The sequence below is a fragment of the Lissotriton helveticus genome, chromosome 12 (genome assembly GCF_964261635.1).
Source record: "Lissotriton helveticus chromosome 12, aLisHel1.1, whole genome shotgun sequence".
NCBI classification, from domain to species: domain Eukaryota; kingdom Metazoa; phylum Chordata; class Amphibia; order Caudata; family Salamandridae; genus Lissotriton; species Lissotriton helveticus.
Genome location: NC_136073.1, coordinates 199744841 through 199763776, shown reverse-complemented (window position 1 = coordinate 199763776; position 18936 = coordinate 199744841). Strand labels below are relative to the sequence as shown.

Sequence of the window (18936 nt, the reverse complement as noted above, 5' to 3'; positions counted from 1 at the left end):
AGAGCGAGAGAGAGAGCGAGAGAGAGAGATGTTTTTTCCGTGCATAATTCAAGGTCTTTTAGAAATAAATTTACCTATAACAATCATGCCATTTCTTTGTAGTTTCCAATGCTTATTAAAATAGATCTTATTTTTTTGCTATATCTTTGATGCCTAACACTTCAGAGATTATAATTATCTCCTCTTCTTTCGTCCTCGTCTCGTTACTTACTCCTTGAGTGAGTGTGCCCATTTACTCCTCAGCAGTCTGTCTTCACAGGCTTTTTTCCCCTTCCATGAAAGGGTAACAAGTGATGTTCTATATAATCCTCTCCTTGCCCTACCCCTTCCTATTTCCATATTAATCCAAAGCCAAAAGAAAAGGCTGATGAAAGAACAGGGCAGGAATATGAATTGAAGATGTTTAATGTTTGGAGAAGTGTGGCTCACTGGTTAGAGGAGGCAGACCTGGAAGCAGAGGTCAGCCCGGGACCAGGGTTCAATTCCCTGCTCGGCAGGGTCTTGAGTCCTAAAATGTCCATGGACTCGACAATTCTCGCTCCGGTGCCTACTCGATTCACGGGTTCACACTCTGCGACTCTGGGCAATAGCTTGCTTAATCTCCACAACGGCCCCTCGCGGCGGGATGCCTGGCTTTCACCTTGAGGATACCCTGCCGGGGTTATCTCACAGGGGAATACCAGGACGGGTTCCCTAAGCAAGTGCTTAGAAACCGCTTGGTGATTTGCGCTATATAAATTCCTGTACATTTACATTTACATTACATTTACCAAATTTAGCACATGTTATAACAAGATGTGCACACATAAGATTTTTGCATACATATCATCAATATTCTATTTATTTCTATGGGAATTTGGCACGTTTTGTCTTGAGAAAGGCGTTGCTTGTACTGAAATACACTGACAACCCCACAGTGAAGTAACAAGCATTTGCAATGCAATCGTTCTAGCCTATGGGACCTTATATGTATTTCGTTATGCAGCACATTAGCCTGGGTGCTGAAACATCTACTGTTCTTTAGCATGGAGGAAAAGTAAGCACCAAACTGTGTGACACGCCAGGTATGGGAACACATGGAGAGAATTATTTCCTTTCAGCAGTAAATGGTATAGTTCAGAGCTCTGTTTTTAATATAAAATTAGGGCCTTCGGTGGTCATATCACTGAAAATACAAGATTTGAAAAAAATATTATTGTCTACGGGTACTCTTGGAAGACAATTTCTATGGACTGGAATCCAGAGAATGCTAAAGTGATACTGGTATTTTACTGACCTCTGCTTGTCATTTTCTATCAAGAAAGAGAAATAGAGGCAGTTATCAGAAAAATAGAAAAAAGAAAGTCCCTCAGCAGAAAGCAATTCTGGTATTTTACTGACCTCTTCTGGTCGTTTCTATCAAGACAGGTAAATAGAGGCAGTTGAACAGAAAAAAACGTCCCTAAGCGGACGCAGACAAGTCCTACGGCTGATCTCTAGAGCCCACAAAGTACATATACATATAAATATATACTAAAGTATATAAGTATAAACTAACATATATACAAGAGGTCTCGAAAGCTCGACCTAAAAATGGAGAAATCACATGCCTGTGTGAACCTTTTCTTCTGATTGGAGGAAGTATGGGTGTTCGGCACATATACTTTAATTGGACATGTCCACATCTCAGCAAGACTTTACAAGTGAGTGATGGATGGATGGATGGATGGATGGATGAATATTGGTTAGGGTGAAATATGGATTTTGTTTGTACAAGGAACACAGACTTATTCATATTGCACAAAAAGTACTTAGAGAGTAAAGAATTTGAGTTCACGACATACAAAGCTACATGAGGTAGAGGTAATTGACAAGAAGCAACATTAAATGTGCTCATTTCCTAGAGATTTCACACTTGTAATGCAAATTTCACCCTGGTTTAGGACTGTCATTTAGATACACAAACCAAGCTGTGGCGCACTGTTCTACTAGGAGCAGTCTTGGTAGATGAAACAAGCTTGTGAGCGCCAAGTGGGGATTTACACTATTGACGAGCACAATTAATTGTCACATATTTATTATTTCATTCATTGTCATATCCATTCATTGTCAGATATTTATGGATTCAGTTCTAATTTATAGACGGAAGGAGATTAAATGAGTTAGCTGGAAGCACATGATTTTTAATCAAGTGCTGAGTCCTGGATGTCGGGGTTTAAAGTCAGCTGCTTAGCCACAAAAGCACATCTTCTCCTCAACTATTATAAATATAAATTAATCAGCCATTGTGGGGTGATATCGAACACAGGTGCACAAAAGTATTTTTTTAGTTACTTATTGTACTGAGTGCTTTAGCGTCAAATGTTGTATACACCGCTCACTGACCTGCTCTTTGTGCCAGAAAGAGGAACTGCTTGTCTGCCCAAATCTTGACCCGCACTCCCTGGAGCTGAGGTCGGCTGGTGGGAGCGTTACTGCAATCGGCAGTTCACCATCTCGCTCTCAGCGCGACCCGCCCAGGTAGCAGTGCATTGGCTGTGTCCACGAACAGCCCACCGGGGGACTGCGAGGCCCAGAAACCACCGCTCCTTGAAGCCGGCGCCTCTTCCCCCGGCGGCCACGCCCACTGATTGGATCCCTGCTTTATAACCTTTCGCGACACCCGCTGCGCGGGTGCCGCTCACTGACCTGCTCTTTGTGCCAGAAAGAGGAACTGCTTGTCCGCCCAAATCTTGACCCGCACTCCCTGGAGCTGAGGTCGGCTGGTGGGAGCGTTACTGCAATCGGCAGTTCACCATCTCGCTCTCAGCGCGACCCGCCCAGGTAGCAGTGCATTGGCTGTGTCCACGAACAGCCCACCGGGGGACTGCGAGGCCCAGAAACCACCGCTCCTTGAAGCCGGCGCCTCTTCCCCCGGCGGCCACGCCCACTGATTGGATCCCTGCTTTATAACCTTTCGCGACACCCGCTGCGCGGGTGCCGCTCACTGACCTGCTCTTTGTGCCAGAAAGAGGAACTGCTTGTCTGCCCAAATCTTGACCCGCACTCCCTGGAGCTGAGGTCGGCTGGTGGGAGCGTTACTGCAATCGGCAGTTCACCATCTCGCTCTCAGCGCGACCCGCCCAGGTAGCAGTGCATTGGCTGTGTCCACGAACAGCCCACCGGGGGACTGCGAGGCCCAGAAACCACCGCTCCTTGAAGCCGGCGCCTCTTCCCCCGGCGGCTACGCCCACTGATTGGATCCCTGCTTTATAACCTTTCGCGACACCCGCTGCGCGGGTGCCGCTCACTGACCTGCTCTTTGTGCCAGAAAGAGGAACTGCTTGTCTGCCCAAATCTTGACCCGCACTCCCTGGAGCTGAGGTCGGCTGGTGGGAGCGTTACTGCAATCGGCAGTTCACCATCTCGCTCTCAGCGCGACCCGCCCAGGTAGCAGTGCATTGGCTGTGTCCACGAACAGCCCACCGGGGGACTGCGAGGCCCAGAAACCACCGCTCCTTGAAGCCGGCGCCTCTTCCCCCGGCGGCCACGCCCACTGATTGGATCCCTGCTTTATAACCTTTCGCGACACCCGCTGCGCGGGTGCCGCTCACTGACCTGCTCTTTGTGCCAGAAAGAGGAACTGCTTGTCCGCCCAAATCTTGACCCGCACTCCCTGGAGCTGAGGTCGGCTGGTGGGAGCGTTACTGCAATCGGCAGTTCACCATCTCGCTCTCAGCGCGACCCGCCCAGGTAGCAGTGCATTGGCTGTGTCCACGAACAGCCCACCGGGGGACTGCGAGGCCCAGAAACCACCGCTCCTTGAAGCCGGCGCCTCTTCCCCCGGCGGCCACGCCCACTGATTGGATCCCTGCTTTATAACCTTTCGCGACACCCGCTGCGCGGGTGCCGCTCACTGACCTGCTCTTTGTGCCAGAAAGAGGAACTGCTTGTCTGCCCAAATCTTGACCCGCACTCCCTGGAGCTGAGGTCGGCTGGTGGGAGCGTTACTGCAATCGGCAGTTCACCATCTCGCTCTCAGCGCGACCCGCCCAGGTAGCAGTGCATTGGCTGTGTCCACGAACAGCCCACCGGGGGACTGCGAGGCCCAGAAACCACCGCTCCTTGAAGCCGGCGCCTCTTCCCCCGGCGGCCACGCCCTCCTTCCGTCCTCCATATCTAGCCAGTCTCTAACGCGCCGCGGGTCGCGCCGCGGGTCGCAGCCCGGGGCGAAGACCCGGGCAAAGACTGGGCCGTTTTAGGCCGTTAGAGGCTGGTAGAGACTGGACTGGGCCACCTCCTTTGATTTTAAAATATTTATTTGATCTTACGTTTTAGTAATCCTTTCAGGGCTTACCTAGTCCCCATTACCTAACGAGAATAGCAATGGTCCTCACGAGAGGGAATAAATCTACAACTAAAGCCCCTAGCGCAGCAGGTAAATTGCTTGGTCCCATGGATGACTTTCTAGCGAAGGCTAACACACTCATAGATGAAAGCATAACACTCATTGAGGAAAGGGTCTCATTAGATCTAGCATTTGCTAAAAGATCCTCACTAGGTATCTTGGCAGAAGCCAGATCTCCAGTATCAGGTGTCCCAAATGCAGAGCTGATTCCAACTAGAGAGAGACGCAGCCTACCAAATACGGTAGATCTGTCGGTATCCCAGATAGCGGACTCTCAACTCAGCTTTGACCTAGAACAAACCCCTGAACTGCTCCCAATAACGCCCGCTGAACTCTCCTCGTCAGAGAAAAGAGCAGAAAGGGGTAAGAGGGAGGGAGCAATTAGTAAGAAAAGGGCACCAGGTAATCCACCCTCCCCAGTAAACCTGGCAATAACCTCAACTATCCCTCAAATTCAAGATGATAGGGCGATACATGTTGAGACTCTAGCGTTAGTCCACCAGGTAGAGAAGGAGCCACCCCCCTTGATAGTTTTGGACCCTTACTCTACAAAACAAACCCCGGTGGAATCTAACGCAGTCGAGGCGCGGGAATTGACACTTTCTAGCATAGCCAGGGTAGTCAAACATGCCCTACAACCCTTAGAACATCGGCTAGGAACCCTGGAATTGCAAATTTCCGAGCTTCTAAAAAATCTAAAAAATCAGCAACCATTGCTACCACCATGTCCACAAAAATCATTACAAAACAATAGCAAAAATTCAGGAAGCACTAATCCATTAATCCCTAAACCATCTTTACCTAATCCACAGCAAAAGACTCTTCAGATAAGTACGTCAAATCCTCCGAATAATAAAAACACCTTAATTCAAACTAAAATAACAAAAACTGTAGTAGCCCAAAGTTCTACTAGCAACCTACAACAGTCCACCGTTCCGACTTCCCCAGCTGTGCCTGTTACAGCTGTATCTGCTGCCACTGCCGCAACTCCGACGGCACCGAGCAGCATAGCCAATAAAACCACAGGGAATACCACGCACAACGCTACAATAACAACTTTACCCCCCCCACCTGTACCACCAAAAACACCTGCGGGCAGGCCCAGGAGAAATGCTGCGGGGAACCCTGGCCCGCCAAGATTCCCAGCAGATTTCCCTCCAGAGGCCTCACCCTATGTGGCAGTCATGGCTGGAGTGCCAGAACTAATAGACTCTATCCCAGAACCGATCTGGTCCCTAAAAAATAAAGTTCAGCACTGGCTCCAGACCAACCGCCCAATTCCATCTTCCTGGCGTGGAAGAATTAGATCTGTAGCCAGGGTTCCATGGGTGGGCAATACTCGAAAAACCATTTCCGGGGACTGTATCGCAATCACATTTGAGGATCCTCGAATAGTGGATTATGTCTGTGCCTGGGAAGACATCACCTCGAATGGAGGAATTAAGGTCAAGTCCCTCCCCTTCTTTTATCCTTTCAGGCAGGTAGACAGCTATATACAGGATCAAGAGCCCCCTTGGTCTGTCCCATTCTCCAGGCAGGATGATTTTTCAAACATCAGTTACAACGCCCCCCATAATCAATACGAACCAGACTATTCCTGGCACCCAGTGAGACAACGTCGCCAGGGAGGAAGGTGGGACGATAGAAGATCTCATACACATTGGCCTCCACATAGAGAGCAACCACGCTGGGACCCATGGCAAAACATCCCACTAAGCAATAGGTTCAGCGGCCTAGAAATGGTCGACTGACCATCAATAGTTGCTCCTCCCATCGACACTCAACTATCCCCCTCTCTGCAGTCTAATACCATCGCCCTACTCACCAGTAACAAGGACACGATAACCCCAGAAGTAGAATCGGCCGATGATGCTTCACCACTTAGACTCTCTTATTGGAACATCGCGGGCCTCCGAAATAAAATCGAGGATGGCTCTGCGCAGAAATTTCTAGCCCCATACCAAATAATTTGTCTCCAGGAGACATGGTCCGTAGAAGAACATCATCTACAAGGCTATAAAACCTACAATGTTCCAGCCCTAACCAGTACAATGGGCAGACCAAAAGGTGGGCTAGCAATATATATTTCAAATTCCCTTCCTCTTAATAAAGTGGTCACACTCTCTCAGGATGACAATCATCAAATCCTATCACTTACCCTTCCAAACAAAGACATCATTATTCTGACTAACACGTACAATAATTTATCGGAAGATAACTTTATAATCCTCCTCACCACTATAACTGATAAATTAAAACAAGTACTCCATCAGAGCCCTGCAGACAAAGCAACCCAATTAATTTGGGGAGGCGATTTTAATCTCCATCCCTGCACAGCCCCCAACTTAATGTGTTGTGGGATTGTTGATGACTTCAACGTTCCACTAGCACACCTTGCACACTCCAAATTAGGAAATCTAATAAACATCGCTCTATCAGATCTGGATCTTCAGATTGCCAATCATATAAAAGCAGACCCAAATGAATTTATACCGACCTACGTGGGTAGGGGACATAAGACAACAGTGGATTTTATATTTCTCTCCCAAACCCTAACCCCGAAATTCAAAAACTTTGAAGTCATTGTCACTCCTTTTAGTGATCATGCAGCTCTAATATTAACAATGTCTATGCCTGTAAACCTCTCCCATAAATCAGAGATGGCGACCACTCTCAGGCAGAACAAGATTGACATTAGCAAACGGAATGGACTAACAATCAGATGGGCTAAAATTAACCCATCTGACATAATGAAAAAATTAATAACGCGGTCCTACCCTAATATAATGAAATGCCTGGATCTGACAATTAGCCATAAAGAAGTCCTGAGAAATTTTAATCTAATACTAGATGCTATAAAAGAATTACTCACCACAAAATCGAAATCAAACCGCCCTACAAAACCAAAGTGGTTTAATCATAACTGCACAGCGGCCCTATCAAAGTTGAAATCCGCACTCAAAAATAACCCACGTGATGCGGCTCAGATTCAGTTGCTCAGGCGACAATATACAGGGGAAAGAAAGCTGAGAACTGCCCAACTAAAGCAAAAGCTGTGGGATGATCTCCACCACGGTGCAGTCTCACAAAATAGCGAGCTTTTCTGGCGTACGGTCAGAACCCCATATCTCACAGAAAGAGATACCCCAAAAATAGAAGTCGCTATCGACGAAAATACTTGGGTTTCACACTTTGAGGAAATTTTTAAGAATACCCTCCCAACAGAATCCCCCATTCCCAAGGTAAACTACCCTATTCTGGTCCCTTTTGATATTTCAGACCTTGTAGATGCCCTACAGAGTAGTAAATCAGGTAAGGCACCAGGACCCGACGGGGTCCCAGTGGACCTTTTTAAAAGTAACCAAGACCTCTGGGCCCCCATCCTAACCAGAGTATGTACAGCAGCAGCAAGCGAGGGAATCCTAACATCTTGGACAAAATCAATAATGGTTCCCATTTTTAAAAAGGGAGACCGACAAGATGTAAAATGCTACCGGCCCATATCACTGCTGGATTCGCTCGGGAAAGTAGTGGGGAGAGTGATTCTAGAGCGTCTCCAGCAGTGGTCAGAGGACCGGGGCATAATTTCTGATATCCAATTTGGATTCCGAGAAGGATTTGGTACCCTCGAGCAGGTCCTCAATCTTACTCTAATAATGGGGAAATACACACAGGCCATTCACACCAAGATATATATGGCCTTTGTTGACCTCTCCGCAGCTTTCGACTGCGTGTCGCACAGAAAGCTGTGGAGGGTCTTAGCTCAATTGGGAATAGATCCACCCCTTTTAGATTTTCTCAAAGAGCTCTACACTGGGGCCACAGCCAGAGTACGCTTTGGCGTCAATGGTGAGCTGACGTCTCCGTTTGGTGTAGGGCGTGGGGTCAGGCAGGGATGTGTCCTGGCCCCCTTCCTCTTCTCACTCTATACCAATGGCTTGGAGGGGGAGATGCTGGGGGGGGCCCAGGACCTCCCACGCATAAATCGTCGCCTGATCCCAGCCCTGCTCTACGCGGATGACGCCGTTATTTTAGCACGTACACCCAAAGAGCTTCAAAAAGCAGTAAACAGATACACGTCCTTTATGGGCAACCTAGATTTAAAGGTGAACGTGAAAAAAACTTTCGTAATGACAGTTGGCAGACACCGGAAAAAAACCTACCCTATAGTCCTTAACAATCAAAAGCTCGAATCTACCCCACATTATCCCTACTTGGGGGTTATGATAGATGACCAACTCTCTTGGAAGCAAGCAGTGAGCACTAGGGCACTTTTATTCAGGAGATCAATTGCAGCACTAATAACTTTTTCCCAGAAATTAGGCAAGAGACCGCCAATAGAGCTCCTTAAGATTTATAACGCCAAATGCCTGGCAATAGCCACATATGGTGCAGGAGTCTGGGGGTACACAGATGTCAGCCCTATTCAAAGGGTGGAAAACACATTTTTAAGATTCTTATTAGCTACCCCCAAAGGCACCTCAATCTACGCAATGCACCTAGAACTAGCCATACCCTACTTAGAGGATTTAATTAAAATTGAACCTCTGATGTTGTGGCGCCGCATTTGGAAATCAAACAAAAACGCTCTGACTCAAGCCATTATCACAGATGCAATGAATATGGACAATTCTGCAAAAATAAAGTGGCTTTTATATGTCAGGAACTTTTTTACAGATTTAGGCTTCGAGAACTACTATACAGACCCGACAACTATAACGGTCATTCCAAAAAAAGATCTTAAACGCCGAGCCTTATGTCATTTGGAATCGTTAAGACTCGCATCCAACTCCACAAAAACGGCAGTGATTCATTCAAACATGATACAAATAGCCTTTGTCATTCACCCGTACTTAGAACTTCAAATATCAACTTACGAGAGAATGCTTATCACAAGATTCAGGCTAAATATTTTCTTTAGAATGGTCACCTTTCCCTCACAAAATTGTTGGGAAGCCACACTCCCGCCGTGTCCCTGTGACGGTACATCGACGCAGTCGAATCTGCACGTGATCCTACTTTGTAAATATCACCAACCGCACAGAAAGATCTGGCTTTTACCAATATTAAAATCTTGGGGGCTAAGACAGTGCAGACCCGCCCTTTTAAGACTGCAAATGTTGGAAACACCGAATGTCTGTTACTTTATTAGTAGTTTCTTAAAGTGTATTATGAAACATAGAAAGAATCTCTAACAATCCTGTCAGTTTGAGCATAAGCGGTATTTTGCACATTTCTTGATTAATTTTTCTCTTTTTAATTGTGAAATGAATTTTATTAGAAGCATATGTAACATGTTTACTTTTACTGTGTTTTGATATTTTTGTGTACTTTTATGGTTTTTCCACCGTGAATAAGCCGAATAAAGATTTATATATATATACTAAAGTATATAAGTATAAACTAACATATATACAAGAGGTCTCGAAAGCTCGACCTAAAAATGGAGAAATCACATGCCTGTGTGAACCTTTTCTTCTGATTGGAGGAAGTATGGGTGTTCGGCACATATACTTTAATTGGACATGTCCACATCTCAGCAAGACTTTACAAGTGAGTGATGGATGGATGGATGGATGGATGGATGAATATTGGTTAGGGTGAAATATGGATTTTGTTTGTACAAGGAACACAGACTTATTCATATTGCACAAAAAGTACTTAGAGAGTAAAGAATTTGAGTTCACGACATACAAAGCTACATGAGGTAGAGGTAATTGACAAGAAGCAACATTAAATGTGCTCATTTCCTAGAGATTTCACACTTGTAATGCAAATTTCACCCTGGTTTAGGACTGTCATTTAGATACACAAACCAAGCTGTGGCGCACTGTTCTACTAGGAGCAGTCTTGGTAGATGAAACAAGCTTGTGAGCGCCAAGTGGGGATTTACACTATTGACGAGCACAATTAATTGTCACATATTTATTATTTCATTCATTGTCATATCCATTCATTGTCAGATATTTATGGATTCAGTTCTAATTTATAGACGGAAGGAGATTAAATGAGTTAGCTGGAAGCACATGATTTTTAATCAAGTGCTGAGTCCTGGATGTCGGGGTTTAAAGTCAGCTGCTTAGCCACAAAAGCACATCTTCTCCTCAACTATTATAAATATAAATTAATCAGCCATTGTGGGGTGATATCGAACACAGGTGCACAAAAGTATTTTTTTAGTTACTTATTGTACTGAGTGCTTTAGCGTCAAATGTTGTATACACAACAGGAGTTAACCCTTCAACCACGTTGGGATTGGGGTAGGAAGTATGTAAAAAACATATGATATCCCAATAGGTATAATTTAGAGACAGTTAGTTCAGATATGTATAAAACATTATCATAAGGAGATAAGGAGACTCTCTTTTGGTTTTTCACATATGTGCTGGTAACATCATATTTATTAATTGGGTACAAGTAGAGGAAAAAAGGGGGGGGGAAACAGGGTAATTCTGCAGTTATAACAGCACTGCAAGGAGCAGAGTAAGACACTTGTTGGTAACCCAAATTGTACTATTGCGAGTGAGTGAATGCACGGTAGCAAAACAAGTGACAATAGACAACGACGGTGGCACAGGGTGACTGGTGATCAATATATACAGTGAATACAAACAATATGGTTCCACGTTTGTTTGAGATAGACTTGAATTAGGATATGCAGGTATTTATGCTGGAACCATTTGGACTGGAGCGCCTATGTTCGCGCTTGACGGTCGACGGCGTTTCGATCCCATTTAAGTCGGGATCATCATCAGGACTTGGGTTAGATGCAGTGCTCTGGCAGCGAGATTCAAAAGCAAGGTCCGTGTGGTCGTCAGTTCGATCAACCAAGGAGGAAGTCAGGTACGGTGGGTCAGTCGGGATACCGTGTGAAGTGCCAGTCAGTCGATCCGGCGCGGGGAAGGTGACCTCGATCCCAGCGAAGATCGGTGGAAACGGGAGTAAATCTCGTATCTTAAGGGCCTCGTCAGGAATGAATCCGAGTTGGCGTTGCCGGTGTCAAATGAGCATCTTGGTACTTTCTGAACAACAGATTCCTTTTGATGAGCCCTATGACATTATTAAACAAGCATTAGCAAAGCCAATAGGTGTCACCTATGCGAAAGCATGTGGCTTTGGCAATGTGTTTTAGCCATGGTGTACACCAGTGTGCCTGTTGTTCTACATGGCCAAAAGTTAGGGACGTAGGGTGGGGTAGATTGGAGTGGGATAGAGTGGAATGGAATAGATTGGGGTAGAGTGGATTGGGGAAGAATGGCATAGATTGGAGTGGGGTAGAATGAAGTGGGCTAGATTAGGGTAGATTGAAGTGGGGTGGATGGGAGTAGATCAGGGCAGATTGGAATGGGGCAATTGGGTAGATTAGCATGGTACATTGGGTGGGGTAGATTGAATTGGGGAAGATTGGGGTGGAGTGGAATTGATTGGAGTGAGGTAAAGTGGAGTGGAGCAGACTGGAATAGATCCGAGTTGGGTAGATTGGAGTGGGTTAGATAGGAGTATGGTAGATCGGGATAGAGTGGATTGGAATATAATGGGGTAAATTGGAGTGGAGTGGAGTTATAGGGGACGAATGGAGTGGAGTGGGTTGGAGTAGATTGGAGTGGAGTGAGGTAGAATGGGGTGGAGTCAGGTAGATTGGATTGGAGTGGGGTAGGTTGGAGTGGGGTACGTTGGGTGGTAGATTGGGTGGATTATAGTAGATTAGTATGGAATGGGGTAGATTGAGGTAGCTTGGAGTGGGGTACATCGCTGTGGAGTGGAGTGGTGTAGATTGGGACATGGGTATATTGGTATGGTATGGGATAGATTGGGATTGGGTGGGGTAGAGTGGAGTAGATTGGGAAAGAGTGGGGTATATTGCAGTGGAGTGGAGTAGATTGAAGTGGGGTAGACTGAGTGGGGTAGTTTGAAGAGGGGGAGTGGGGTAGATTGAATTGGGGTACATTCTGGTGCAGTGGAGTAGATTGGGATGGAGTGGGGCAGAGTGAGGAAGATTGCAGTGGAGTGGGATAGATTTGAGTGGAGTAGATTGGAGTGGGGTAGATTGAATTGGTGAAGATTGGGGTGGATTGGAGTGGGATAGAATGGATTGGAGTAGATTGGAATAGATTAGAGTGAGGTAGATTGGAGTGGGGCAGATAGGAGCTGGGTAGATCGGGGGAGATTGGGGTATAGTGGATTGGGATATATTGAGGTAGATTGGAGTGGAGTGGGGAATATTGTGGAAGAGTGGAGTGGAGGGGATTGGAGTATATTAGAGTGGAGTGGGGTAGATTGAAGTAGGGTAGATTGGGTGGATTCTAGTAGGATATAATGGAATGGAGTGGGGGTAGATTGGGATATCTTGGAGTGGGTTAGATTACGGTGGAGTGGCGTAGATTGGGGGAGTGGCGTATATTGTTATTATGTGGGATAGATTGGGAGGGGGTGGGTACATTAGGGTAGAGTTGGGTAGATTGGGGAAGAGTGGGATATATTGGAGTGGAGTGGAGTAGATTGAACTGGAGTGGATTGGGGTAGATTGGAGTGGGGTAGATTGAAGAAGGGGAGTAGGGTAGATTGGGGTGAAGTGGAGTAGATTGGGAAGAGTGGGTTAGAGTGAGGTTTATTGCAGTGGGGTGGGGTATGTTGGAGTGGAGCAGATTGGAGTGGGATAGATTGGAGTAGGGTAGATTGGATAGATTGGACTGCAATATATTGGGGTAGATTATAGTAGAGTGGTGTAACTTGGGAAAGAGTGGAGTGCAGTTGATTGGTGTAGATTGTAGTGGAGTAGGGTAGATTGGAGTGGAGTGGGGTAGGTAGGACTGGAGGGCCGTAGATTGGAGTGGTGTAGATTAGGGTGGAGGGGAGTAGGATGGAGTGGGGTAGTTTGGAGTGGGATAGATTGGGTAGAATATGGTAAAATAGATAGAGTGCAGTGGGGTAGATTGAAGTGGAGTGGGGTAGAGGTAGAGAGGTGTGAGATAGATAGGGGTAGGGTAGTTTGGACTGGGGTATATTATGGAACATTAGAGGGAAGTGTAAGATAGAGTGGTGTGGGGTAGATTGTGATGGGGTGGGGTAGATTGGTTTAGGGTGGGGTAAATTGTAGTGGAGAAGATTCTAGTGGGGTAGTTTGGAGGGGGATAGATTGGAGTTGGGTGGATTAGATGGGTAGAATGTAATAGGGAAGTTTGGGGTTGAGTTGAGTAGGGTAGATTGGAGTGAAGTGGGTTAAATTGGACTGGAGTGGGATATATGTGGGTGGCTTTTGGTAAATTGGAGTGAAGTGGAGTGGTATAGATTGGGTAGAGTGGAATGTGGTGTAGTAGATTGGGGTAGAGTGGAGTGTGGTAGATTGGGTGGATGTGAGTGGGTAGAATGAAGTGTGTTAGATTGGAGTAGAGTGGAATGGACTGGAGTTGGATAGATTGGGGTGCAGTCGAGATAGGAGTGGAGTAAAATAGACTGGGGAAGAGCGGAGCAATCGCTGTTCCATCGTCCGGTAGCATCCACTACTATCTCTGGATGTCCATTTCCAGGGAATGAAGATCCCTGTCAGGATGGCCAGGAGCGCGGGAGGACGGAAACTACAAAAATGGCTGACTCCCGCATTGACGCATGCGCAGGAGAATAAAACTTTCTGATCCTGGCCGCTGACGCTTCGCGTTCCAGCTCTGGGATCGGGCAGCATAGTTCCGCATCACTCACCTGAACTTTCGGATATCCTTCGACAAAGTCGGCTTTCCTCGCGGCTGCTGCGTCTTCTTTATCGGGATCCTGACTTCTGAGTTTTCCTCGCTTCTCTTCGGTTCTCGTCCTCGTCCTCCTGGTCAGCACAGCTAGTCCCCTGCAGAAACAAAGAAAAAAGGCAAGCAAAGCTACATCAGTGAGATATTTGACAACAGCGCTTGTTCGCTGTATGCTTGGACATTACTTTTGAAAGAATAAGTATATTTATCTGATTAGTGTCCAACGTTGAGGAGATCGGCTCTTTCTTTTTAGTTTACTTTTTATCCTGAAATTAAGGAGATGCATATTTATTTGAATGCCTAAAGATATTTACCTAGAAAGAAGTTTACCAGAACAGTAATCCCATTGAGAAGAAAATACTGAGCACCAATTATGCATATTTAGGTGTGATACTCACATTACATTTACTACCATACTTCTACGTTCCCCTAGTACACACATTACTTACCTTATTGTTTTCATCTACAGATGCTCATGCCCTCTCTCTCACCCCAATGGCTAAAACACATGGGAGAAGGGAATCATCCAGGTAGACTTATATGTAAATAGAAAGAAATAGTGCATAACAGAATATATATATATTAACATACTCACCTCTTCTTCTATTATTCCTTTCAACAGACTTGTACATTGGAGCCACTAATCCTTATTCAGACTGGGGTGCGACGTGGGACCCTCTCTATTCCTTGGTTTCTTTCCCTTCTTCCGACATTGTTGGGTGAGATATGCACACTGGGGAAGTAGTGGACCTTTCTTCATTACGTGACGTTCCTGCAGAAATGTGAGTACAAGAAAGTTACTTGTTAATTCTGACGCTCCCTATGCAGCACCAGTTGAGCACCAAAAATCTTCTTAATGGCATGCCAAAGGAGCACCATTTTAAACCTGTCCCACTCCAAGCAGGCATTAAATGCAGTATATAATATACATACATCAATACTGAAACCATTTTGCAATATATGATGGTTTTCTGAGCCAAATGCCATGTTTCTCTTTAACTTGGAGGAATAATTTGTCCCCAGCCAAAGGAAGAATTATGCTGTGGACTGAAAATGTGGCTGCTGTCCAGTATGTCAAGGCCAAAATTGAAGGACTTAGGGGAAGGCTTATGTTACAGTGCTCTAGAGAGGAGTGTACACTGTCTAGCATAGGATTTGACCTGGAAGCACATCCTTCTATTACAAATTCCTATGTTTAAATATACATAAAAGTATCCCATGCATTAGATGTGTGCTGTGAACTTCAAAACACATGCAATGCATAGGGTTTTGGGAGAAATGTGAATATTTCTCCTTGTTAGTTCCAGGCTCAAGAAGCATTACATGCTCAACTTTGCTACATCTTGAGAGTCAAACCATTACAAGCACTGGTAAAGCCAAAAGTCCTCAGCTTTCAATGAATGACCAATGGAATTTGGCAGAATTTATTTGCACTGGCATGCACACACATTGATCAAGAAGATACAGGTGAAGTTATGTCCAGACATTTCGAAATAGATTCCTTAATGAGGGAAAAACCCCTTTGAAGATGGCCACAGTGTGCCATAGAGCATGTTCACTCATGTGTCAAATAATATGTGCACACATGCAATGTTACACGTGTCTGGGGATGCATGGACATGTCTTGTGATATGCACGGCATAGGTGTATCATAATAACCCACCTACCATTTAAAAGATTTTTTATTTACCACCCCCCTTCTCAGAGCACCAAATTAAACATTTTTTTAAAAAGAGGTGTGCTAAGCACATTCAATAAAGAATCAGTTCAGCAACAAATTACTGCTGCCACGTCTCATATAAATAATGAGGGGTAGAGGACAAGGTACAGTGGATGTTTGGTGATTTGAAAAGTAAAACGAACCTGAGTGACAAAAGCAAGGGGGGCAAAACAGAGCAGCTGCTTGTGAAGTGTCATTAATAAAAGCCAGCGAGGAGTAATTGGTGGGGAAAGCAAAATACAAGTTGTGAAGGGACAAGCGGGGAAGTATCACATGGGTGAAACAACACATACACTCCCATGGAATGCTTAAAGTAAAATTAATTAAATAGTCCCCTGAAGTAAGCAGTGGAAGGATACAACTCATACAATCAAAACAATGTGAAACTGATATACTCTTTGATGAGACAAACACCAGAACAGTGTATACAGCTGTTGAACCAGGAGCAGGGAAGTGAGATAAACACCAAAGTCATCGAATCATGAGCAAGTGACTGACCCAAAGTCCATTCTATGGATACTGCAAAAAAGTAGGTTTTTGACATTCAGTATCCTTACAGCAATAACTGGTTCCTGCCATTTTAAATGATACTTCTTACAAGGATTGGCCAGTTTCCCCTGAGATTCCTGAGCTACTCACTTTATAATATATTGTTTGATTGTTTTAAGCACTGAACAGAATGCTCGGAATATATGTCGGTATAGCGCATGCATTACATCGCATGGCATTACAATGCGGTTGTTACAACGACCGCATTGTTACATTACATACTATTACATCACAAGTCGTTACAACAACTTGCTGTAGGGGGGCGCGCTGGACTTAGGAATAGTATAATTTACTATTCCCACTCCAGTTTGTGCAACAGCAGGGAAGGTGTTGGATTGTAAATCCCTTCTGCCCTCTACCGCAAGGCGTTGCGATGTAATCGTATGCGATGTAACAACTCGGTCGTTGTGTAACGACCGCGTTGTAATGGCATACGATGTATCGCATGCAAACTAAATGATGTCTCCCGAATGCTTGTCAAGGAATAAGTAGGTGGAAGCAAGGCTTTTATTGTCATGTGCCCTGTGTTTAAACCCAAACCTTATGCACATTTCAGACCATCATATTTACATCCGAGTAACCTTCCACATTTGTGTAACCCTGCAGCAAGCACTTTGATGGATGCACGCTGTCCAAATCTTGTTTTTGGCTACACAGCCTGAATACTTGCCTTGTGTTGGGTAATGGCCGCCTGGAGCAAAACACTTTCTTCGCACTTTTGAAAGTTCAGTAGCATAAGATTTAATTAAAATCTCCCGTGCTGATCCCTCTGCCAAGTTCATTCGCACAATGGCAACTTCTTCTGAATTTGGCAGCAGAACGATTACACCATTCCCCATCAAATATGAAACGGATTTGGTACCAGTTTAGAGAATTTAGACCAAGTCTGGCATGTTTCTTCCATAACTGTGTGTTTTCAACCCGACACTTCTAGGGACTTTGGGAAGCAGGAAAAATATAGCCATTTGTTCCGAGTTTTTAAGCAAATCATTAGCTTAATGACCTTGGAGCCAGCAAATCATTTACGGGTAAGTAGTTAGGAAATCGTGCCTGCCTCGCGTTGAAAATGAATGTGGTTAAGCATATATGAACAGTTTTGTTCCTAAAGTATGAATTCTAAGAAAATGACGGTTCCCTCCTATATTACAAACTATTTGGCAAATGATGTGATTAGAGAGTAATTACTCTGCAAAGAGAACTCAAGTACTTTACTAACCTCATCTTTGGGATAGGGTAGAGGGATTGCACCAATCCTGCAACAAAGTGACTCTGCTGGCTCCTAGGGATGCGAGATTTGGGTGCAAAACCTTGTGTTCGACATACAAATATTATATGAATGGCTGTGTTGTTCACACACTCCACCCATAGGGGCAGATGAGAGTTTTTCCCTTCATGGTTCTTATAGCAGTGCTTAAATTGAGCTGGTGGTTTCCGGTGATCGGTACCTGCACTTAATTGTCAACACCAGTACTAGTGACAGTCTGCCACAAGGTGGTGCTCTCTGGCTAATTAAGAGATGTCCACAACAAGAAGTAATTGTTTAACAGTGTACATTAAAAATGACTATTATCTGCCATCCAAGCCATTCTTATAGCTTTGGAGGCCTGAAATTGTCCGAATTGTCACACTTGTAGGAGTGTGATGGTTAATAGTTGTGTTGTTACTGTCCCTGGCAGTACTAGCACGGACAATGTGTAGTGTAAGCTGCAGTGGCCTACTGACGAGAGCCCTGGCACCTATTTTTTAAAAATATAAATTACCCATTGCCTTATAGGACACATCTGGGGAAACAAAACCAATCTAATTTCACCCTGAGTGATGAGGTAAGTGAATTATGAATGGCCTCACTCATGCCGTATCCAAGTGTCATTTTAAGGCGCATTGCAAGGCATACTGGACATTGTGTACAATGCGCAGTCCTACACACAAGGTCCATCCTGGTTCCCGGGAAGGCAAGGCCAGATCAGGTTAAACCTTTTGCTAATGAGAAGTGCACCTGCCTCTTTGCCTCCCACATTTCATCTACACGTGGGCGTTTTGACCCCTGTGCCTGAACAGCTTACCTTTCACCAGAAGTATGAGTTTTATTAAACCACTGGTGCGATTGGCAGTGAACCAGTGCATTTACATGCTGGGGCTCTCGAATACCAAGGCTGACTCTCTCTCACTCCACACTGCTTGAGTCTTTACTCTTGCAAGCTTTTTCATTCCTGTTTTCTCCCGCTGCAACCGTGTTCCTATCTTTCTATTCCTCCTTCTTTCTACCTTTTCTGCCTTTCTCTCTCTTGCTCTGAGTCAATGTTTGATGAATAAATATATGTCACGTTCCTGCATGCAGCCCAGTAAACACATTTGCTGTTCTGCTTTGCAGAAGGGGAGAAACACAGCACCGATATATCTATTAAGCTTGGCCTTCTCGTGCTGTCTTTCCATGAGCTTGCACGGTTAAAGGCTGCCCTGCATGAGGCACAGCCTCCTACAGAGGAATATGCACTTTATAGCATAGGATTTGTACTGCAAGCACATCCTTCTTTTACAAATTCCCATGTTTAGATAAACATAAA

The 18936-nt window shown here is 45.1% G+C and overlaps 1 long non-coding RNA gene across 1 annotated transcript in view; it reads right to left on the bottom strand.

The window, feature by feature from the left end:
• Nucleotides 1-18936, bottom strand: part of LOC144798925 (uncharacterized) — a 289530-nt gene that overhangs the window by 23150 nt on the left and 247444 nt on the right. The window contains exons 2-3 of the long non-coding RNA XR_013603699.1: nt 14699-14875; nt 14063-14201 (exon numbers count right to left, since the gene is read on the bottom strand). This is a non-coding gene — a long non-coding RNA (uncharacterized LOC144798925). The remainder of the gene's footprint in view (nt 1-14062; nt 14202-14698; nt 14876-18936) is intronic.